At 34.8% G+C, this 25,516-nt stretch overlaps 1 long non-coding RNA gene across 1 annotated transcript in view; it reads right to left on the minus strand.

Moving 5' to 3' along the window:
* Window positions 1-693: 693 nt before the first annotated feature.
* Window positions 694-25,516, minus strand: part of LOC130012412 (uncharacterized) — a 68,594-nt gene continuing 43,771 nt past the window's right edge. Inside the window, exons 3-4 of the long non-coding RNA XR_008787823.1 lie at window positions 16,304-16,370; window positions 694-823 (exon numbers count right to left, since the gene is read on the minus strand). This is a non-coding gene — a long non-coding RNA (uncharacterized LOC130012412). The remainder of the gene's footprint in view (window positions 824-16,303; window positions 16,371-25,516) is intronic.

Raw genomic sequence — 25,516 nt, forward strand, 5'->3', positions numbered from 1 at the left:
CTGTCTATGGTTGTATTCCGTCCGACTTACCATGTTTTTATTTTGTAAAATTCAAATATTTTTTATATATGTTTATATAGCCAGGTGTGCCGCTATTTTTTCATGTTTTCCAAGGTGTGCCGTTGGCAAAAAAAGGTTGAGAACCACTGGATTAGGGATTTTCATTCATCAATTAATTAGTAACAAAATTAGAGTTTTTAATTATTGTCAATTGCCAAAAGAATATTTTCTAACATTTCAACCACAGATGAATGAACAAACTTTAAAGTGTTCACTCAAACTCTCCCATTTATATCTACTGAAATTTGCTTTGATCATCAAAAAATGTATCAAACGCTTGTACATTGTACGTCCTTCTAAAAAGTTACAACTTCGCAGCGCAACCAAAATTTCATCCTAAACCAATGAATCTTGTCAATTTAAAGTTATTGAGCAGCAGACAGATTTTGGCAGAAGCAATGATGAATACATGTATAACTTAATGCCCACATCATTTCAGACTCAGGACTACAAAGAAAAAATGTGTTTAGAAATCAATACAGTTTGCTAAACTATCGAAGTAAAACTGAATACGGTGATCTATCCTCAATGTGGATGAAATAAATGTATTTCGTTCAATAAAGACACGCTTCTGTGTCACACAGCCAGATGTAGCATAAATCAAGCGTAAATCTGATGGGATTTTAGTCAGGTACATAAATCACTTATCAGAGAAAAAAAATTATAATTCACCTACTTAAATTCTTGATTCGTTAGTCAACCCCACGGGAACTGATGTCATCGTTGTTTAATTAACACTCCGACTCCTTTTACTCTTCATGAACTGGAATAAAAAGACAAGAAAAAGATAGTCTTACGTCTTGTGAATTCGTGAGCTTAACCTTAGGTCATGTGACTTTGCAATTTTAATTGCTTAGGTCATGTGACTTTGTAATTATAATTGCAGTGCAACACCCTTAAAATGCAAATTATTTAGTTAAAAAATTATTTCAATAGTTAAAGTCAGCTAGGAGAGCGAACTGATTCAGGGGGTTAACGTTGATTGACAAGCCTCTAAGACTTCGCTACAAAAAATGTCATTTAAAGTCCCCCACACACTTCAAGCCATCTGCTGTTTGACAATCGCTTCATGCTTGCGTTAAAAAACTTCATTAAAGTAAGAATTAATGAACGGCTTAAAAAACGTTGATAAAACCCCAAAAAGATTTTTCAATTGAAAATTAAAGGTCAGATTTAATCAGAATTAAAATCTTGTCAGATTAACAAATCTGGGGAAAAAAATGGGCGTTTGCAAATATCACTTTCATTTCCTCACATACTAAATCAGAGAAAGGGACATAGGGTTTAACGGCCACTCGATAAAAAAATAAGTCATTTTGGGACTAACATATGGTTCAATTTTATTTCAATAACTGCCTTGCAGTGGGAGAAAACCGGAGGACTCAGAGAATGACGTATACTCTTCTGGTTTTTTTTAATGTATGAATTTTAATGCTGTCAATGGCAGACTCTCAGAGATGTAATATCTAAAAGAGAGAGAGAGAAATGGGGTATAACGTACATTTGACACAAACGTCATTTCGGGACTAACATATGGTTCAATTTTATTTCAATAATTCACTTGTGCGTAGGTGTCTTTAGCAGTGGGAGGAAACCGGAGGACCCAGAGAAAACCCACAAGGTTGGGTAATACCTAAAACAGCAAATCTTAAAAGAATGACTATTTGTATGACTCTTAACTAGATGAAATATTATAAGAATGACTATCGTTGTATGACTCTTAATCTGTTTAGAACTAGATGATATATTAGAACAATGACTATAACTTGTATGATTTTTAATCTGTTGGAAACGAGATGAAATATTAATGGTTAATATCACAAACATCATAAAATCTTGTATAATTAAATTAATATTTGTACAACGAGAGTCGAATGTGCTAAAGGCTAAATTGTTGCAATGGATTTTTTGTTGATGATTCTATTTGCTGTCGAACCTGATCAGAATAATAGCAAGGGCAAGTACTCTAACAATGACCATTGTTCGATGAAGTGCGCTTGTCGTGGGTTCAAAGAGCATATTTCCCGTTCAATATTCCAGCCGATCGATACCCTCAACGTCAAATCATTATTGATGTCTGCCACAGGCCCCTCTCATAACAAACTACTATAAACATCAATCTAAAACATTGAAATACCTCGCAAAATAAACAATGTCCTTGGTAAAAGTTATTGGTAACAGTTGTTTTTATTGTAATCAAGGGCGATTTTTGGTTTAAAGATACATTATGTAAGATTTAGATAAAGAGCTAGCCATTCTTGCTAAAACAGATAACGTAAAATTAATAATTTGAAAATTTCATTCAAATTACTCTATTGTGAGCGAAGATATTAACCTTTGAAGCTTTGACAAAGCATGTGCATTAATTTCAACCACCGTACTGGTTGTTTGAAGCTAAGTCTCGCTCCTCCATTTTTAAATTAAATCAAAATATGGCTGAACCATTCTAATCTTTTTTATATCGGAGATATCCGATGACATTGAGAGTTGATTATGGTTTTGTCATGTTAATAAATGTCTAATTAACAGTTTAAATGACATTTAAGGCCTAAAGAAAGACCTGCAATAGGCAGATTTGGCTCTTGAATAATGTATGTTTTATATTTGATCATTTTCTGCAAAATATATATCAACAACTTAAGATGATAATGTTGACTTAAACCTAGGCCCGTTTGAAGATTAACATTGTTTAATATCTATTGTTATTCGGCTTTATCAAGCTTGTTTGTCTCTGGTGAATTATACAAAACTAAATCCTTTGACACGATGTGATAGCCCCTAACATACTAAGAAGAAATCTTTCCTCATAGGGAACAGCAGGATTTGTAACTAGGATGCAAATCTTTTAACAGTACACAGATCTGAGAGAGAGAGAGAGAGAGAGAGAGGGGGGGGGGTAACATCCATTCATACAAACTAGGTCATTTCGGGGCTAACATATAACATATGGTTCAATTTTATTTCCATAATTCACTTGCGTGTAGGGATCTTTAGCAGTGGGAGTAAACAGGAGGGCCTGGAGGAAACCCACAAGGTTGAACTGGCGACCCTACTCCTTGTCACATACAAGTGGGTAATTGAAACCATTCCCATTGACTCAATGATAGACCTTATGATATAACGCGCATGTGCTAACCATTTGACCATCCAACCTCCACTCCACAGATAGGGATATTTGCGCAGATGGAACTCCACATACTTGTTAACGTGCCTGTAACAGAACCCTTGACAGTGGGAATCTCATGAAGAGTAGGCATTTTCCAAGCAATATTATTAGGCCTCATTTAAAATTTGTTTAAAATCACGTAAATTCATCTAAACTCATCTAATTTGTACTTGTGTCCAGTTTAAAGCTGACCACTGAATTTTATAACGAGTGTCAAATTTACAAGCGTTTAATTTCTCGATCACTGTTGAAAAATAAACAACCCAATTGATTATTGATGTATAATGATTAATTTTTGAACAGTGGTCAGGAAATTAAATACTTGTAAATTGGACACTCATTATCAAAATTAATCAGTCAGATTTAAACTGGACACAAGTACAAAATAGATGATTTGGGGCAATTTTAAATGATTTTTACGAATTTTTTAAACAAAAATTTGATATTAAACAAATATGAAAGAAATTAGTGCTAGATACACAAGATTGGATGATCCCCAGGTCACAGTGATAGATGTGCATATAGCAGAATGCATGGCGTATGCCCTCCTTCACTACCCCGGTTGGTTCGGATAAGTTGGATGCTAAACCCCCATTTCATTTCATTTTTCATCTCTGCACTATAACACAAAATATATGCAAATGGAACAGCGAACCAGGTTTGAATCAAGAATCTAGACTGTGTAAAATGGGCACATAATTGATTTCAAAGCTTTTGTGAAAAAATTAAATCAAACACAAGACAAGTAATTGACAACCTGCCGTTTTGGAGGTAAAAATAGAAATTGGAAAATGTACAGTCGGCCAAATTTATTTAACAGACATGCTTTAACACAAGTCATCTATGTAATGAATGTGTCTGTTTTCGTATTTTCACGTGTTTTAGCTGGTAGAAAGATTTATTTTAGCGAAGACCTTTAATAAAATCAAGTTGCTGGTTCGATCAGACAACCTGAAACAATTCTAACCATGTTACTGTACAGGATCTGTACTTCCAATTCTTCCAAACATCAAAAATAACAACAATCCCACCTGGTGCGGAGAGAGGGCCATCACAGACTTTGTTTTCAACATATTTTAAACACGTGCCAAAATATTGTTCTCACTTGATCAAATATTGTTTAACTTGTTAAATTTATCGCAAATTTTAACTCATGTTTTCATGTATGTAGTTATATACACCCCCCACCGTATCTAGATGTCTGTAATACCTGAATTAGTCAGCTTGCCGAAAATAAATGTAGGCTAAGTCACTAACCACACTGAATTATCCAGAATTAGTTACATTTATTTTTCTGGTGAGACTGTGAGAGTGATAATAGTCTTTAATATTTTCCTGGTAAGACTGTGAGAGTGATAATGACTCTTTTAATATTTTTCCTGGTGAAACTGTGAGAGTGATAAAGACTCTTTAATATTTTCCTAGTGAGACTGTGAGAGTGATAATGACTCTTTAATATTTTCCTGGTAAGACTGTTAGGGTGATAATGACTTTTTAATATTTTCCTGGTGAAAGTGACATTTTACTATTTGAGCCAAAGAGATTCTAGTCTGAAGAGTCCTGTGTTCTAACAACGAATTACCCCCACTCCACGAATATGTATATATGTTGCAATGTATACGATGGAGAAAGTGACATGAGATGATAACAGAGATAAGAAAAGATTCAATAATCCTAAACAAATATCAACTTTATGATTGTATAGTGTAAATACATTGTTCTCAAGTCACTCTTTATGCTTTGATCGCTCCAAGAATTTCATAAGCTCATTTTATTGGTCCTTTTATTTAACCTTTGGTGATTTTTGCGGATTTAACGGCCTATCTTGATGGAGTCATTTTGTTTGAATGTTATTCAGGCTTACACACATCATTGCACAATTTCACGCCAGACGAATAACACACAAATTCAATAAAACCGTACTAAAATAATTCACGACCTTAACATGGATTAAACCACCGCAGTTTTGTTGTCCAATAATGAGCATTCCTAAGCCGGTCCCGATTTAGAACGAGTCTCTTTTCAAAACCACAGATTTTTATCTACTAAAGTATAATGGCAATCATCGTCAAGGTGCTCGATTCTAGTTCACAAATATCGATACTGATTGCCATCAATCCTGGAATTTCAACATTTTTCTCTGATAATCTGGTAATGGGAAGTAACTCTTAACTTTGCTAATAAATCCGAATAAATTAACAGGAAAACATTTCAGAAGCAACTTTAAAAAAGACTAGCTACATAATGTACAGGGAATTTGCTGAAAATTTCAGTCAAATTGATCCACTCTGAACCGAGAATTTAGCGATTGAATTTTGGGTCTAGCAGCGATCATCATTACTAAAGTCGGTACGATAAAAAAACATAGTTTATAGACCACACTTATTATGTTGACGCCCACTCAACACAAACAAGGTCATTTCGGGACTAACATATGGTTCAATTTCATTTCAATAATTCGCTTGTGCGTTGGGGTCTTTAGCAGTTGGAGGATACAGGAGGACCCAGAGAAAACTCACGAGGTTGGACCTACTCCTTGTCATGTACAACCGGGGAATAAAAACCACAACGCTTGACTTAATATTCGTTGTCTGTGATATCACTTCAGTGGAAGCGGACGTTAAATAAAGCTATTTCACACACACACGCGCTTAATATTCGATTTGAGATTTGAATAATTCGTAGATAACATTTTTTGATTTGGGTATTTGTGATTATACGATATCTTTCTGGTATATTTCTCCTTTTGACCTATCTTAGTTTATTGTTACTACAGGAGAGACTATGATAATTATTGTTGAGGTTTCATGTTTTATCAATTTTTATAAAGATAAGTTAACATAGAATATACTTAATAACACGGAGAGAGACTTGACTAGAATTCTAATTACTATCCTGTCTTCTCGTTTATTCTCATTTTATTTAATTTAACTATTTACCATGTCTCGTCTCCAACGTACTAACTACTCTTATAAAACTAGAGTGCTCGGACATTAAAACATCAACTTATATTTCAGTCTTACGCTTTATTTCAGATCAGAGAGAGAGGGATGGGTTTAACGTCCACTCGACACAAACTAGGTCATTTTGGGACTAACATATGGTTCAATTTTATTTCAATAGTTCACATGAGCGTACAGGTCTTTTAGTAGAGGTAGGAAACCCGGAGGACCTGGAAAAACCCCACGAGGTTGGACAGGTGACCATACTCCTCGTCACGTACAACCGGGGAATCGAAAAGCCAGTTGGCTCAATGACATATTTTATGATACAGCGCGCGCTTGCAAACCATTCAGCCATCCAACAATTCTCTTTCAGATCATAAATTATATATTTTTAGTTAATAAATCAGTTCAAACATCAAATAGGAAAAGGAAAACACAGGTTGAAAAGAAAATTCATTTTAATTTACCTGATCAATAAATCTTAAAATTAAACTAATGGAATGTCATTTCATTTTGATACGCTTTCAGATATTAAATTAATTTAAAGGTTTATAGAAAAACTAGTCAAGATTAAAAGGGAGTAATTTTAAAGAGAATAAGTCAGCTAAAGACAATTTCATTACCAACTCCTTGAAGTGAAAATTGCAAACGATTTCAGATCAAAAAATTAATTTCGGTTTTAAAAGAAAATCATTCAAACATGAGAAGCAATACATAAGTTGATAACAAATTTACTGAACTAACTGAACTAAAACAGAATGTTGCGATATTTCCGTAGTGAAAATTATATACGCTTTCTTCAGATAACGAATTAATGGGATACAGCGTCACGATAAATATATGACAAAATTAATATAATATTGACTATTTATAGGAGATATAACTACCATAGCTGTGTAAAAAAAAATCAAAATAGGGCTCTGACAGCTTTTTATCAAAGCATTTCATTTCTGTGCTCTCAACCCGAATAAACGATCAATTTTTGTTCACCTTCGCACGCAACAACCATTCAAATTATAGTATAATTTGGTAAAAATTTGTATTCAACAGTACGACGAAATATGTGAAATAAGAAACCACGGTTGGGTAAAATCTAATAGATTATACTGAGGTGAAACCACTTAACTAATATTATCAATAAACATTGTTAACTTTAAGTGGTGGTGATGAAATATACAGAATATAAGTAGGAGAAGTGTTACTTTACAAATGATAATGTCACCAAGTTTTACTGTATCATAATGTCTGTCATTGAGAGAGGGAGAGAAATGAGGTCCACTCGACATAAACTAGGTCATTTCGGGACAAACATATGGTTCAATTTTATTTCAATAATTCGCTTGCGCATAGGGGTCTTTAGCAGTGGAAGGAAACCGGAGGACCCGGAGGAATCCCAAAAGGTTGGACAGGCGACCCTACTCCTTGTCACATACAACCAGGGATTGGAAACCACGCCAGTTGACTTAATGACAGACCTTATGATACAGCGTGCACGTTCTGTCATTGAGTCAACTCACGTGGTTTCGATTTCCCGGTTGTACGTGACAAGGAGTAGGATCGCTTGTTCAATCTCGTGGGTTTTCTCTGGGTCCTTCAGTTTCCTCCCACTGCTAAAGACTCCTACGCCAGTTGACTCAATGACAGGCCTTATGATACAACGCGCATGTGCTAACCATTCGGCCATCACCCCCCACCCCTTTTTATTTGTTGATCTACATTAAGGTGCATGAAATATGGACCACATTCAGTTACTTTAACCATATTGTTGACATGCAAGATGTACTACTTCATAATTTCCAAAATTTTTATTCCCTAGAATTTTTGAGGGACATAAAAACTTATCTTCATTAATCTGGTATGAAAATCGGAGGAAAAACCGAAGTCACATACCTGCATTATTTAAACATATCAAATATCTTACACGAACTGTTTTTAAATCTATTTTATCACTGATATTTCATCTGTGATAAAAACTAGCCACTTAATTGGATTGGATCTTTCCGATAAATAAACACAAACATACCAAAAGACTTGGCTTCATTCAAATTATTCTACCTATTTACAAATGAAATGAAATGGGGTTTAACTATCAAGGGATCTTTTACGTGCATACCAATGTGAACACGGGACCTCGGTTTTTCGTCTCATCCGAATGACTAGACAGCTGTCCTTGTCAGGTCCTCCGTCCTGCATCACTGACAAGGGGGAACCACGCCCTAGCTATTTACAGCAGGTCACCGAGTCTGTCTGTAGTAATAATGCAATGACATGTCTTCTTCTTTTGCTACATAAAATATTTCATTATAAGCTTTCAATTTCAATAGAATATCACTGTATTTTCATCTTATCAAACATAAAAAGCCTTCAAAAAGAAAACGACAGGCCTATTATTTAAATCCTCCACCACGAAAAGGTATATTCTTATCACTAAATTTTCATCTTAATAAATTTAAAAAGATGTCTCTGTGAAAATGACAGGCTTTTTATTTGAATTCCAGTCCATGAAAAGATGACCCATTAAAGGCAATAAATATCTCGAATTTCACTGAGTATCATAAATGCTAGTGTTTTCAACTCTTCAAATTCCATGGTTGGTTAAATCTGTATTCATGCTAGTAATATTTGTAATGACATATAGTCGACAGTATCGCATTAATCTTCATATCTTACACCTTCCTGAATACACATTTATACCATTTCATAACCCTTTAATAGGCCTACCACCTCTTACAAAAAACTTCTCCCACCGTGTGGCTTATTTGTTCACACATCTTTGCTTTTACCTCTTCACTTACGATTGTCAATGTCTCAAATTTTTATCACGGTTTAAATTTAATCCACCTAATCCTTGTTTAAACCATGACTGATGCAGCCACTGTGGCGTAGTAATGGTTAAAATTATCTAAATGTAGCAGATTAAAGAGAGAGAGAGAAAGAGAGAGAGAGAGAAAGAGAGAGATGGCACAAACTAGGTCATTTCGGGACTAACATATGGTTCAAAATTATTTCACTAATTCACTTGCGCCTTGGCGTCTTTACCAGTGGGAGGAAACCGTAGGACCCAGAGAAAACCCACGAGGTTGGACAGGCAACCCTGTCCTTGTCACGTATAACCAGGGAATTGAAACCACACCTGTTGACTCAATGACAGACCTTATGATACAACACGCATGCGCTAACGATTCAGCCATCCAACCCCCTGTAGCACATCAAAGGCAATTAATGTATTGAAAATGTCACAAGAATAATCGTAAATCTGGAAAAGAAGAATATCTTATATCAAATATAAATATCTAATACATAACTTACACTTAACGGTATATTCAATATCCATGCAAATATTTAAAGTATTTGTCCACAAAAGGAAAATATCTTAGATAGTTACCACCTACAAGTAACAGGTGCTGCCGTTATTAATGGTCAGGTTATGGAAAGACGTAACTTTAGCATACCTCAACTCCCAGAAGATAATTCAGCATAAAAAATTGTTTTTATTTATTAGAAAATGACACGACTTCAAACGTCTTTTATAGTTGAATATATAAAATACCATCCTCCCAAACCAGGTATTTAACTCAAACCATGTGATACAACCACAGAATAAGGGTTAAATATAGCTAAATCTGCCTATTGCAGGCCTTTCTTTAGGCCCGAAATGTTATCTAAATTATTTATTAGACATTAATTAACTTATCCAAACCATAATCAACTCGCGATGTCATCTTATGTGTCGGATTTTCATTGTATTTGAATCCAATCTGCTGCTCAATGGCTCATTGATGATTAAATCAAAAAATGGATAATCGAGACTACTTTTTTTTATCGTACCGACTTTAGTAATGATAATCGAGGCTACTTTTTTTAATCGTACCGACTTTAGTAATGATAATCGAGGCTACTTTTTTTAATCGTACCGACTTTAGTAATGATAATCGAGGCTACTTTTTTTAATCGTACCGACTTTAGTAATGATAATCAAGGCTAAGCTTAAAATCCTAAAGCTAATATCTCAGTTCAGAGTGGAGCAATTTGACTGAAAATTTCAGCATATTCCCTTTACATTATCTAGTTGTTAACTATTATAGTTAGAACTGCCAGCTCTTTATCTAATCTCTCATAATGTATCTTTAACTCAATCTGATTAAAACACAGATCCCATTTCGTTTCGTTGTTTATAGTTCAAAATTTCGTTTTACTTGTCTTTACTATACTAGGATCTGGAAGAGTTGTTATCATTGACATGTTCTGAATAGTGTGAGGTCTTAACCAATGAAACGGTCTGTTACGGCGAGCTTTAGGCGTGTTTTGCACAGAACTGTGGGTAATCCGCTAGTAACATCAATGCTGATTGGTTAATTAAATATCTGATGTCATAGGGTCAAAAGGTGCTCGTATGACCTTTGACATGACCTATCGCAATGACCGGTCAGATGTTCATGTAGTGTAGGCTATCGAAAGTATAAAAAAAACGAAACGAAAAATAGATCTGTAAGTTAATCAGATTGTCTTTAACTGGTTGTTCTAGAAGTGGCAAGCATACAGGCTTAAAGAAAAGATGCAAAAGCACTCATGCACCTGAAAACAATCATGGTGAACACTTTTAACTTCACTCTAATCCTGTTTAGTACACTTCTCAATTAGAGCTCGTCAGTTGTAAAAAATACCCTTCTCCATTAACGAAATTCTGTTTTCTTATATAGCCAAGTAAATTATAATCGTATTCTTAATTCATTCAAAATTTTACGTACACGACTCCCATCTGTGAACTAGTCAATATCAACAAGATTTTATTTTCGCCAGGAAAACAAATTGAGATGTCTTGATCTGGACCACAACAGAATTCTACGCGATTATGTTACGAACTGAAAGCAATATGATTCGTCTTATTTTTGCCTTCGATTATTTAACCACTGAAGAGTTATCTTCCCTTATACTGATCGCAAATGCAACAATTTCATTGGTCATTAGTTCTGTGGCCATCAAGCAAATTTAATGTATGCGATTGAACCACAGAGCAAGGGTTTAAGTCTATTAATAATATAATGGCCCCCTTGCTTTGGGAAGATGATAATATAAGTTTACATATACATCAATACAGGTACAAGGATAATTCACAGGTCTTACACTTGACAACCCCTAATTTAATATGGTGAACATACAGTCCACTACTCATTATTAACACTATATCAAATCTTGATTGATGTCACCAGATTACCGCAATTAGAGACCTAATGAATAGCCAACAATGATGACTTCTCTAATAATGGCATCCACACGCAATACACACTCAGGGGAAGGCAACACAATGCGACTTTAGCCTTTGTCTTCAAAAGATTTATCCATAACGCTAAAACGTAATTTATCAACTTCTGTAGAAGTATCAGGTGGAGGGAAAAGAATGGAAGAATAGGGGTTTCCATCTGTCAAAATGAATTCCCAGGAAAATTATGAATTCTATTATGGCTACCTTAGTTAATCACATAAACAATGTTGATAATAAGGGAGCAGTACAACAAGCTACCTGAGGAATGATGGATGACCTGTCGAGAGAATAACACTATAGGGTATCAACTTAGCTTACTTCATAGAAATTAACAACTACAAGGGATTAACATAGAATTTATTTACGTCAGTCACACAAAATTTAGGGGATTTTGTCAATTGAAACTCAAACATACCCATAAATCAAGATAATAGTTTTATTTAAGACTAACATTAACAATGATTGAAATAATTTTGGGGTTGCAAGTATTCTCTTATCGTTATCAAACACAGTAACATTTAGTTGTTGATGTTGTTCTTAGTGTTTAACCGAAGGTGATATCTCAGACAAGTTGTGTTATTTTCAGGGGTCTTTCCTCTGGGAGGAAACCGGAGTACCCCGAGTAAACCCATGAGGTTGAGAAGGCGCTCCTATCTCCATGCCACATACGCTCACAGAAGGGATCAAAACCACGAATGCAAGTCAGAGGTGACTTGTCAGCTAGTGATCGAAGCGCGACACTCTAGACCACTAGGCCCTTGGGTTTGCAAGATGTCGGCAGTTTGTTTTATTTATACTCCATCTCAGTGTTAAAGACGCTTTTTTTTCTTTTTTGTTTAATTCTAGATGGTATGGGTCTTATATTCTACGACAGGCAATATTTTCCCTAAAAGCAGGGTTGAAGTTTTTTGTTTGCCTTGGAGGGTTCACATAGATAGTCATTTTTGATGGAAGTCCTGTTTTCATTAACCCATTGGGTGAAAAAAAAAAGTGAGAAATTTAATTTCTCTATCTTGACCACCCTACTTCATTTCATTTCAAATCTCACCTACACATACTGACTAAAAGTTGTAAATACTGAAGAAAGAAAGAGAGAGAGAGAGAGAGGAGAGAGAGAGAGAGAGAGAGGGAGGGTTACCTCCACTACACAAACCCGGTCATTTTATTTCAATAATTCGCTTGTGCAGTTAAGAGGGAGAGTGAGATGGTTTTAGATCCACTTGACAATGAAGAGGTCATTTCGGGACTAACATATGGTTTAATTTTATTTCTATTATTTGCATGCACATAGGGATCCGTGGAAGGAAACTAGAAGAACTTGAGAAAATCCAAAGAGAGAGAGAGAGAGAGAGAGAGAGAGAGAGAGGGGTGGTTTTAAGGTCCACTTGACAACAGGTACGTCAGGGTCTGTGTAAGGAAACCAGAGGAACCCAGAGAATATCCCTGGCGTTGGACATTACTGGAAACAAATAATGTAGTTGTTTTACAATTACTGTCTAATATTTGCAGCTCTTGACTACTTGTCTCTGAGGATACACACTACACCATATTCAATAAACCAACCTCAACTCTCACATTACTGACAAATTTTTACAGATTTTTCACTAAATTCTTGCCGCATTATTTTAGCATTTGCTTCACACATTATACACACTGCACGAAAGCATGTTTTAAAATCCTCCCAACACTCCAGGTAAACGCGTGTCATCCCAAAAAGGTCAGCTCTACCAAGATGATTTGTGGTGGTGCTGGCATTTGTGTTTCCTGATTGTTTTAAACATTTTACTGTCTCTTAATTATTCCTATCTTCCTCTAACATAAACAATCGTAGCCATTATATCTGGTGAACAATTTAATTTACTAAAGAAATGTCATGATGAACTAACTCTGGTGTTAAATTGATGGCTGTGTAATTTCTGGCAGTTGTTTAAGACATGTGGGTGGTTAATTGAGGATGGAGGTATTTATAGAGAGTACAGCAACTGGTTAAACCATACAGATAATGATGACTTCATTTTAATCACCAGCTTATATATACATGACTTATACATAAGGCTGTACTAGATTCAAGAATGTCAAACACTTTAAATTCATTACAATTACGATTGGTAATTTATATCTGAGTGTTTATTAATGAAGTTAATAAAATATTTATTACATATAATAAAATATAAGTAGTGTTGAGGGTTGAGAATGTCTGATATTTAGTCATAGAAGATTCCTCAACTTGAGAGAGAGAGAGAGGGAGAGAGAGAGAGAGAGAGAGAGAGTTTAACTCCACTTGACACAAACTAGGTAATTTCGGGACTAACACATGGTCCAATTTTATTTCAATAATTCGCTTGCATGTAGGGGTTGTTATCAGTGGGAGGAAACCGGAGGACCCAGAGAAAAACCATCAGGTTGGTTAAGCCACCCAACTCCTTATGACAGACCTTATGATAGAGCATGCACGTGCTAACCATTCGGCCATCCACCACCCCCCTTCCTTGAGGATGTTTATAATACATAACTAAATGTTTACAGCACAGCCATCATTGATGATGCAGAAATTCTAATTCATTTGCCAATAAACTACCCCGAAGCGGTTTATAGCACAGGTGTCAGAGGAGGCAGTCTCCTATTCGAAAGAAAACCAAAAGAAAACACTGAATCCGGGGGAAAAAACCTGATATGGAGAAAAGGGCCCTTTTGCCACCAGTGTTGTGACTTCCGTAGCAATACCCAGCACTATTCCTGGCAGACTTAAATGTGGTTATATAAAAGGAGTTTACCACTCAGATGTCCCAGTTCTTAAATATTTCAAGTGCATTGGCAAACAGACAAGCTACATAAATTTTCTAACATGCAAAAATCTCATGAAATGAATTGAAGAAGCATGCAATGCTATGCAGAATGCGATTACAATATTTTTTGTTGGAATTATGTTCAAAAACAAAATAAAATTTGGAAATAAAACAAATTATCAAGCTTTATTTGTTTTAAGATAGTTCTGCCTAATTCACATGTTTGAGGGGCTGTTATTTCAGTTTAAGATCTTATCAATCGAAAATTATTATAATTTGGTAATCACAACAGTTGGTCAAAGATATAAATTTACACGCCCGGTGAAATAAAATAATATCTTATTTGTTTTCCATCATCACAAAAGATTAAGAGACAGGGAGAGAGAGAGAGAGAGAGGCGGGGTTTAATGGCCACATGACACAAACTAGGTCATTTTGGGACTAACATATGGTTCAGTTTTATTTCATTAATTCACTTGCATGTAGGGGGTCTTTAACAGTACAGTGGAAGGAAACCGATCACCTGGAGAAAACCCACCAGAGAGGACAGGTGATCCTACACATACAAGTGGGGATTTGAAACCACGCCAACTGACTCAATGACCGACCTAATGATGCAAATAGGGAACTAAACGCTATTGAACAGTGCAAATAAGAAATAAGATGCAAAATTTTAAGTGAAGTTCAAAGCGTTGTGTGTGTGTGTGTTTGGGGGGGGGGGGGAGATGGCTGAATGGTTAGCATGTGTGCGCTGTATCATAAATTAGCCTTTTCCCCTAAGAAATAAGACGCAAAATTTCAACAGAAGTTCAAAGTATTGTGGCCTATTCAAAATTTGTTTCTAGTTTCCACTACAAATCCACGTATAATCAGATTTAAACATTTTTCTTTGTTTCTTTTGAAGATTTCTGTCAATCCATGTGCCCCTCAAGTAAGGAAATTCTTCAAATTCATTATGGTTGAAATTATTTCTAAGGCTCTGAAGAAATAGTCAAAATCGTAAATTTTGTCCACCTGTCAGACGACAGAAGCAATGACATGAAACCCCTTTGGCTAATGAGATAGATTGAAATCTCTTCGCACATGAATTTTACAGCTAGCAATGAGGAAATCATACCCATGTAGAAATGAACATCTACTTGTTAATGTAAAACTCTATTAGAGAATCAAGATATTAGCTTGTGATCCATCTCTCAAGTTTATGGTTGACTAACTCATCCATCTGTCGCAATTACCCTATCATGCTGACCTATCTTGTTTTTGACAGAAGTCATTTTACGGTTGGTTAGGTAGAGTATTCAAGTTAAAAATGCTACTTGTATTTATAAATACAAAGCGGGAGAGAGAGAGAGAGAAATGGGGTTGAACGTCCACTTGACACAAACTAAGTCATTTTGGGACTAACACATGGTTCAATTTTATTTCAATAATTTGCTTGCACATAGGGGTCTTTAGCAGTGGGAGGAAACCGGGGACCGTGGAGAAACCCATTAGGTTGGACAGGCAATCCTACTCCTTGTCCCATACAACAGGGAATTCAAAACCTAACCAGTTGACTCAATGACAGACCTTATGATACAATGCACATGCGCTAACCATTCGGCCATCCAACCCCCCCATTAATACAAAGCTATTAAAACTCTGTTCCATTCTTTAAAACATACATTATGCAAGAGCTAAATCTGTCTATTGCAGGTCTTTCTTTAGGCCTGAAATGTTATCTAAATTATTAATTAGACATTAATTAACCTATCTAGACCATAATCAACTCTAGATGGCATCGCTAGCCTGTGATCTTTAGTGGATTATGAGCCGATTTACTGCATAACTTTCCTTCACGATTTAACGATTAAATGGATAATCGAGACTATGCTATTTATCGTACTGACTTTAGTAATGATGATCGAGGCTAGGCGGAAATTTCAATCGCTTAGTTCTCGGTTCACAGTGGATAAATTTGAATGAAATTTTCACCAAATTGCCTTTACATAATCTAGTTTTTAACTATTATAGTGAGAAGTGCCAACCCGTTATCGAATCTCCCATAATGTATCTTTAAAACACAAGAAAATAAAATATTTACCTAAACAATCAGGTGTTCACTGTTATCAGCGAATGGACACTACTGTGATCTCTTTGTTCTTCCGAGGCTGTAAAGAGAAAATTTATGACTTTAGAAAGATGACATAAAAGTTGGAGTAAAATATTTTGAGACTAAGCACATGGTCATTTTTATCTTAATGGCTAATATAATGAACAGCAGCATTTTCACCTAATGTTCATTGAATTCCAACTGCCAAGGGCTCTAATCTTTGGAACCTGAAAATAGATGAAAATGGGTCCAAAAGCACATATTATAAATGTAATTAATGTAATATGAATGTATGTAAAGTGATGTATATTCAATTTTTAAACAAAATATTGTAATTTCTAATCAATTATGTTCAGTGAAATATATGAACAGTCCAAACTGAACAACAGTTGTTTATGCCTGATTAGTCCAATCTACACATTTTTAAAAAAATATTATTTTGTTGTTTTTGCATTAGCCATTGCTAAATACTTCCGCATTGTCTTGTAGGGTATGTTTGTCTTTGTTCATTACAAATGGCGCCCAAAACCATAGAAATACGCAACTTGTGTACTGATTTTAAAATATTCATTATGTCATAAATTTTAGGATCCCATATTCAAAAGCTTTTAATTCCAAATTTTTAAGTTTTGAAATGTTAAACAAAAATCTTTCATGTGATTTATGTGGCTATTTATCAAGACCCTAAGAACATAAAATCACAACGTCTTTATTAGCTCCGTTCGGAGCAGAACAGCAGGACGTTAAACCCAATGTCATTTCACAGAAAATCAAATTGGCATCCCCTAAGCTTGAAAAAAAAATAAACAAAAACTCAACTATTCATAGCCAACATAAAGGACAAAACAAAATATTCCTAGTCAATCTGATAGATAATGACTCCACAGGACAACTTGTTGAAAATACTATAGATACAGCTTACATCTTGTCTATATCATGTAACACCACTTAAACTAACTAGTTGATTCGACAATGACAGATATCAATACATATATATATATACAATAGATAAGCTCGTATTACCTTATTAACTCACTTCAAAAACCCATACAAAACTAATTCTTTCATCCAAAAAAAACTTACATTCAAAATAATGTCAATATTGTTAATCCTTCTCTTCAAAAAATCATACCAATTAATTCCTTCACAAAAAAATACATCTACATACAAAGTATATCAATATCAGTTTTAAAACGTCTCATTCAGAAAATACAAGATCTAAAGATGTTTTTGAAAACTTTTTTGAAAGAATTCATTACTCAAAGAAGTGATCATACTAAACTTAGGCTGTCTGTGTACAGTTAGCTCCGCTTGAGAACAGTCACTAAGCTAGTTGACAGACATTTTAAGACATAAATCAACGATTTTAGTCAAAATCACTAAGTATACTTCGAGAATTTTGTTGAGTATATATTCTGCTTCCATTTAATAGAATTGAAAAAATTTATTTAGTCTTTGTGCGTATGACAGATGTGGAACGAAGTGGAACCACATTACAAAACAGTATACTAATTTTTGGATATGGCGGCCATTTAGATCAGAGATCTATTCTTGAGGAATGAAGTAGAAGGATCTATGTATGCAGAATAAGAAATGATAGCACAAAATCCAGACAAAAAAAACCCAGACTATAAATCACATTAAGTAGACAAAACCAAACTAAAAGGAGGATGTGAAAATGTTAACAAAATATTTGTCATAAATGCGACTGTCTCAAACTTCCCCTATAGATGTCTGATCTTGTGTTTCTGTTATGATGAACATTATGTGTCTTGTCACTTGGTATATATAAAGGGGCTAAACTTTGAATTAAAGATGCATTATGTAAGATTTAGATAATGAGCTGGCTGGACGTTCTTGCTATAAAAGGTTCAAAATAGATAATAAAAAATGAATATATTGAACAAATTACTTTATTCTGAGAGAAGTTAATGGTGTTGGAAGATGTAGCGTAGATTGTTTATTATCATAGTAACGGTACTTGACAATCGAGACTATTTATTATTTTAGCAATGGTACTTGACAATCGAGACTATTTATTATCATAGTAACGGTACTTGACAATCGAGACTATTTATTATTGTAGCAATGGTACTTGACAATCAAGACTATTTATTATCATAGTAACGGTACTTGACAATCGAGACTATTTATTATTGTAGCAATGGTACTTGACAATCGAGACTATTTATTATCATAGTAACGGTACTTGACAATCGAGACTATTTATTATTGTAGCAATGGTACTTGACAATCCAGACTATTTATTATCATAGTAACGGTACTTGACAATCAAGACTATTTATTATTGTAGCAATGGTACTTGACAATCGAGACTATTTATTATCATAGTAACGGTATTTGACAATCGAGACTATTTATTATTGTAGCAATGGCACTTGACAATCGAGACTATTTATTATCATAGTAACGGTACTTGACAATCGAGACTATTTATTATTGTAGCAATGGTACTTGACAATCGAGACTATTTATTATTGTAGCAATGGTACTTGACAATCAAGACTAATGCTTATTAATTTTATCATTAAATTTTTAAATCTTGTTGGTGTTTTAATCCATTTGAATCTCAGTCATCCAATGACCTAGAGAGTTCATTATAGGCTTGTTAGGTTAATAAATGTCTAATTAATAATTCATATTACATTTCAGGCCAAAATAAAGACCGGCTATAGTCAAAGTTAGCTCAAACATAATGCATCTTTAAATCAAAATAAAGTATTGAATTGGGTTGATTTGATATAAGGCATCTGTGACAGACCTGATCAGGCAAAAATTCTGGCTTTTTGTCCTGCTTTAACTAACAGTGATTTTAACAATCTTTATAATAAATGTCTAGTACCAAGTTCATTAGTGCCTGACATTGTCGGGTAACTACCACACCTAGATATGATTAAATTTCTATTTCAAAAGAAAAGCGAAAGTCAGCTTGTTTACTTATTTTAGTTTAAATTTTGACAGTGGAACACAAGTTTGATTAAATTTATTGACATAAACTTTTTTAACAAAGACAGATTATCATTCCACAAAAAAAAAATCAATACATAAAATCCAAGGAAATGAACAATTTATTTTTGACCCTGATTAAATATATGCTTAAGACATTTTAAAAGGATAAACTTTGCATATAGCCCATTAAATCTAGACTCGTCTTATGTCATGTGCCTGTCTCAAGTATATCTAAGTATAAAACTTAGCATTTTACCCATTAAATCTAAACAAAGAAATCATCGATTTAATCTAGTCTAGCGGAAAATGAAAGTAGATAAATAAAGTAAAAGTAGATAAATGGAGTAACTGTTGCCACTTGAAGTAAAAGGATAAATGGAAGAACTAACACAATGATTGGTTTATATGCTTGGTTTATCTCTTCACTCAAATCCTATTAGTGAGAGTTAAGTCACACAAGGAGAATCCCTGTCGCCAACCCTCTTTCTATCATCAACAAATTTAAACCTCTACAGAAAGGGTATTGTGTTAATTAAGGATATAATTACCATGCAACTGCACGGACAAACAAGGTGTTGAACAGGAAGACATGTCGTGATTTATACAACCAATTATCGAGAATGCATGAAACAACAATAACATTAATGCAACCTTGTGTTTCTAATCAATTCCATGATAATAATCAACTCACAGCATGACCTGGGAGACCCGGGAGGAGGATAGGTTTGACACAGACACATCAACAGACAAACCACAAACAATAAGCAGCTCAGTTCAAAAATATCTTGGATAAAAACCTTGAAACAATTGACTGCTGTATAAAAATAATCATAATTTTATGGTATCCTAAGCGGCAATGAAATCAAGAATGATTGAAATAAACTGTAACAGAGTTTTTTTTCAGTGAGAATAAAGAAATGTTGAAACAGAGAGAGAGAGAGAGAGAGAAAGAGAGAGAGAGAAAGAGAGAGAGAGAGATATATGGTTTAACGGCCACTCCGCACAAACTAGGTCGGTACAAACTAGGTCGGTTCGGGAATAAAATATGGTTCAATATTTCGGTTATGTGATCTTTAATTAGATGTGGGAGGAAAAAGGAGGATCCTGAGAAAACCCACTAGGTTGGACAGGTGACCCTACTCCTTGTTTGACAACCAGGGAATTGAAACCACACCACTTGAATCAATGACAGACCTTCTGATACAACACATACGCGTTAACCATTCGGCCACCTAACCCCTGATGTTGAAAAAAAGACTGCTAAATCTACATGTATGAAAACAGGCAATGCATTATACACTGTTGCGTTAAAAAACATAAAGGGGATGGTCAACAATGACACCAGACTTTTTTTTAAAAAAAAAATGAAATGGGGTTTAACATCCTACTTTCTGCACGGACACCCAACCCGGAAGTTGAGATTGTTGCCCAACCCTGAAATTCAGATTGTTATATATTTTCTAACTGTGAATTTCAAATTTTCTTTTTAACATACAATTTTAAATTGGTTATTAATTTGACAAAATATAAGATTCTCATGAAAATTTAATTTCAACTTGAATATTGTCATAAAATAATTAACAGTAGACTACACTCTTTTTAAAATTTGGTCGTAATAAATTGAACTCTAACACAACCCCGTGGTATTCAGTGAGCTTCATCAAATTGGGGGATCACGGTGGCTAAGTGGGTAAGACACTGGCTCGCTAGCCTGGAGGTCGAGTGTTCCATCCCTACATTAGCCGAGAAATTTCATTCCAATGCAGTCATGCAGGACGGAGGGCCTGACAAGACCAGCTGTCTAGTCATTAGGTTGGGATGAAAAACCGAGGTCCTGTGTACACATTGGTGTGCACGTAAAAGATCCCTTGACAGTTGGAATTCGATATAAGGCCATAGTGCTGCTGTCCGGGCAAAATTTCCCTCATAGCACACTGTATGGCGTATGCCCGTCTTCATTAGCCCAGTTCGGAGCAGAACAGTAGGACATTAAACCCCATTTTATTTCATTTCGTCAACAACAAGAGAAGTGAAAGGAAAAAGAAGAGAACGCTTGCACCACATGGTAAAAATGATTTCAAACTTCCAGTGCAGAGATTTCTACACAAAACAGTACAATTTCAGCATTTTTTTTAATAAAAAAAAAGCTAGTCATAAAATTGCCATTTCAAATATTATCCAAATATTTCAACACAAAACAGTAGTTTTAGAATTGCCATTTCAAATATTGTCCAAAGATTTAAACACAAAACAGTATAGTTTCAGTTTTTAAAAAAAAAAAGAGGAAAAAAACAAAAAAAGATGGTCATGAACTTGTCATTTGAAATATTGTCCAAAGATTGATTTTCATATAACAGGATATGACAACATGATAAGTGTATCTTGGAGCACATTATACAATATCAGAATTCAAAATTTAGCCAAGAAATGTTTTACACATGGCAATGTCATTGTTATCAACATACACAACAAGGATGCAACATTTTACAGAGTTCCTTTGTGTTTGTTCTCAACCTAATAAAATGGGTGGATGATGGTGTTTAGTCTCAATCTACGACATGTATATTTACCTACGAGATGTTTAGCATAACATTACCACATGAACACAAGTTTTCACAGTGTTAAGTATTATTACACAAACAGCTATAGTTATGTTTTTGGGGGTCAAAACCTTGTATAACCTTTTCAGTCTGGATCCGAGTCAATTTTCACACAATCCAATATTAAAGATACATTATGTAAGATTTAGATAAAGAGCTAGCCATTCTTGCTATAATATTTTCAAGGTAGATAAATGAAATGATAATGAAAAATGAATATATTGATAATTTCAGTCAAATTACTATATTCTGAGCAAAGTTATAAATGTTTGAAGTTTGAAGAAATAACGTAAATAGTCTTGATTGTCAAGTATCGTTGCTATGACGATACATGAAGTCCCTGTTTTCCATTTTAATATTTAAGAAAGATATGGCACTCAATGTATAATACATTTAATATCTCAGCCACATGATGTTCTAGAGATTTTATCATGGACAATTGTCATGTGAATAAATGTCTAATTAATAATTTATCTAATAACTGAGGCCAGAAAAAAGATCTGCAACAGACAAATTTAGCTTTTACATAATTCAACTTTAATCATTTCCATCCGTGCTACTAAAACAGGGGGATTGGGTGGGCGATAGCGCATGTATGTTGTATCATAAGGTCTGTCATTTAGTCAACTGGCGTGGTTTCGATTCCCCGGTTGTGTGTGACAAGGAGTTGGGTCGCCTGCCCAACCTCTTGGGTTTTCGCCAGGTTTTCCTCCCACTGCTAAAGACCCCTAAGCGCGAGCGAATTATTGAAATGAAATAGAACCATATGTTAGTATCAAAATGACCTGGTTTGTGTCAAGTGGACGTTAAACCCCATTTCTCTCTCTCGCTACTAAAACATATCTTTACAAAGGGCTAAAAACAATCTATAACAAATTACGAATCTTGTGATTCTTGTCTCATTTGTAGAATTTTTTTACAGTATAATGTTTTATTATTTACCCAGAAAGAGTTATGTTTTGAGGAGGGGTCAGAATCTGATCTAACCTTTCGTTCCTGATCAGAATCAATTTTCACACCATCCAATAACAGATAATTGATTAAACATTTTCATTTGTGGAAAAAAATTGGTCTGTAAGTGTTATACGACTAAAAGGTCAGGGTATTGTATACATATCTTGATTGGGTTGAACATTATTCAAATATGAGTTAGTCAGAGTTACCCGCTCTATTCTTCGAGAGATTTACGTTATTGAAACTTTTCATTACTACTATCATGTCCCTATGTAATATTATATGTAGGTATAAGCGACCGAGCATAAAAATATCTGTAAAGTCAATCATTCGACGTGCTTCAAAAGAAATGGATAATCCCTTTTCAAATAACTCCCTCATTTATAGAAATAATTCATTCTTGATTCTTAACATTTTTTTTTCCCCTGTGGGCAATCGTATCTTATATCGTATGTATCTCGTATTGCTACATATGTAAAGTTATTCAAGTGGTTATGTTTACATTATTCAAATCTGTTCAGATTAGAGAGAGGGAGAAATGGAGTTTAACATCCACTCGACACAAACCAGGTCATTTTGGGACTAACATATGGTTCAATTTTATTTCCCCAATTCGCTTGCGCGTAGGGGTCTTTAGCAGTGGGAGGAAACTGGAGGACTCGGGGGAAAACCCACCAGGTTGGACAGGCGACCCTACTCTTTGTCACATACAACCGGGGAATCGAAACCTTGCCAGTTGACTCAATGACAGATTATATGATACAGCGTGCACGTGTTAACCATTCAGCCATCCAACCCCCCTGTTTAAATAAGAACAATTATTACCCATCGACAAATAAAAAGGTCGAAAAATTTGATAGTTTATTAAACCGTATAATATAAGGTCCACGATTAAACATGTAAAAATATTTAAAGGCAGGAATTGACACCAGGTTGTGTATATATCGTACATTATAAGTAAAAGGTGTATACTAATATTTCATAACCTTTAACCCCAATTAGCAGTGGGAGCAAACCGGAGGACTCGGGGAAAACCCACGAGGTTGGACAGGCGACCCTACTCCTTGTCACATACAACCAGGGAATCAAAACCACGTCAGTTGACACAATGACAGACTTTATGATACAGCGCGCACATGCTAACCATTCAGCTATCCAACCCCCCTGTTTAAATAAGAACAATTATTATCCATCGACAAATAAAAAGGTCGAAAAATTCGATAGTTTATTAAACCATATAATATAAGGTCCACGATTAAACATGTAAAAATATTTAAAGGCAGGAATTGACACCAGGTTGTGTGTATATCGTACATTATAAGTAAAAGGTGTATACTAATATTTCATAACCTTTGACCTGTACAACTCACAGATATTGTCTGACAACAATAACAGAAGATTGTGGGTATAGAGAAAGCATGAGCTTGCACATGTGATTATAATAGCAGTAAATAGATTCTCCACCTATTCTATCTACCATTCGGTGAAAAGACCCTCGGACTGATAAATGACACATCGAGAGGTGCAGGTCTTGTCTATACAAGCTGTTCACACCAGACTAAATAGAGACTAGTTAAAAGTCTAATACCCATTTCATAATACCATACTTGATTTAAAAAATCCACCTGCTAACTTTATTAAGTGTAAGAATAGGTGTAGTTTATCACTACAGATTATTAAAAGCTTAATCCCTGTGAAAATATGCTTAAATTGATTATCTAACTTTTGTTTCAAGAGACAAAGAAAGAGAAATGAGGTTCAATGTCCACCTGGACAGGTGACCCTACTCTTGTCACATACAACTAGGGAATCGAAACCACGTCAGTTGACTCAATGACAGACCTCATGATACACACGCTCGCTAACCATTCGGCAATATCCACACCCACCCTGCCCCCATTTATTTCAAGAAACAAAACCTAAATGGCAGATAATATCCTGGCTTGGATTCAATCTGAATAAAAAAGGTTCATCAAAAGATTTTATCCAAGGTGAATAGGTAGCACTGGTTTGCAGAGTATAACTAGAGTTGTGAAATTGTAAATACTGAACTGAATTGAACCATTTTTGGACAGATATCCCTAAGTGGAAACACCACTTATTCTTAAAGAATTGCTATCCCTTAGGAACATAGCATTTATTAAGGATTGCTATTCCCTAGGAACAGAGCATTTATTAAAGATTGCTATTCCCTAGGAACAGAGCATTTATTAAGGATTGCTATTCCCTCGGAACAGAGTGTTTATTAAGGATTGCTATCTCCTAGGAACAGAGCATTTATTAAGGATTGCTATCCCCTAGGAACAGAGTGTTTATTAAGGATTGCTATCCCCTAGGAACAGAGTGTTTATTAAGGATTGCTATCTCCTAGGAACAGAGCATTTATTAAGGATTGCTATCCCCTAGGAACAGAGTGTTTATTAAGGATTGCTATCCCCTAGGAACAGATCATTTATTAAGGATTGCCATCTCCTAGGAACAGAGTGTTTATTAAGGATTGCTATCTCCTAGGACTAGAGCTTTTATCAAGGATTGCTATCCCCTAGGAACAGATCATTTATTAAGGATTGGTATCCCCTAGGAACAGAGTGTTTATTATGTTATATAAGGTACATGTACTTGTCTACAGAGATGTTTGTAGACAGTATTATATATTTACATGCTGTAGTTAGATAAGAAT

Source organism: Patella vulgata, chromosome 4, assembly GCF_932274485.2.
Source record: "Patella vulgata chromosome 4, xgPatVulg1.2, whole genome shotgun sequence".
In the NCBI taxonomy this organism is placed as follows: domain Eukaryota; kingdom Metazoa; phylum Mollusca; class Gastropoda; family Patellidae; genus Patella; species Patella vulgata.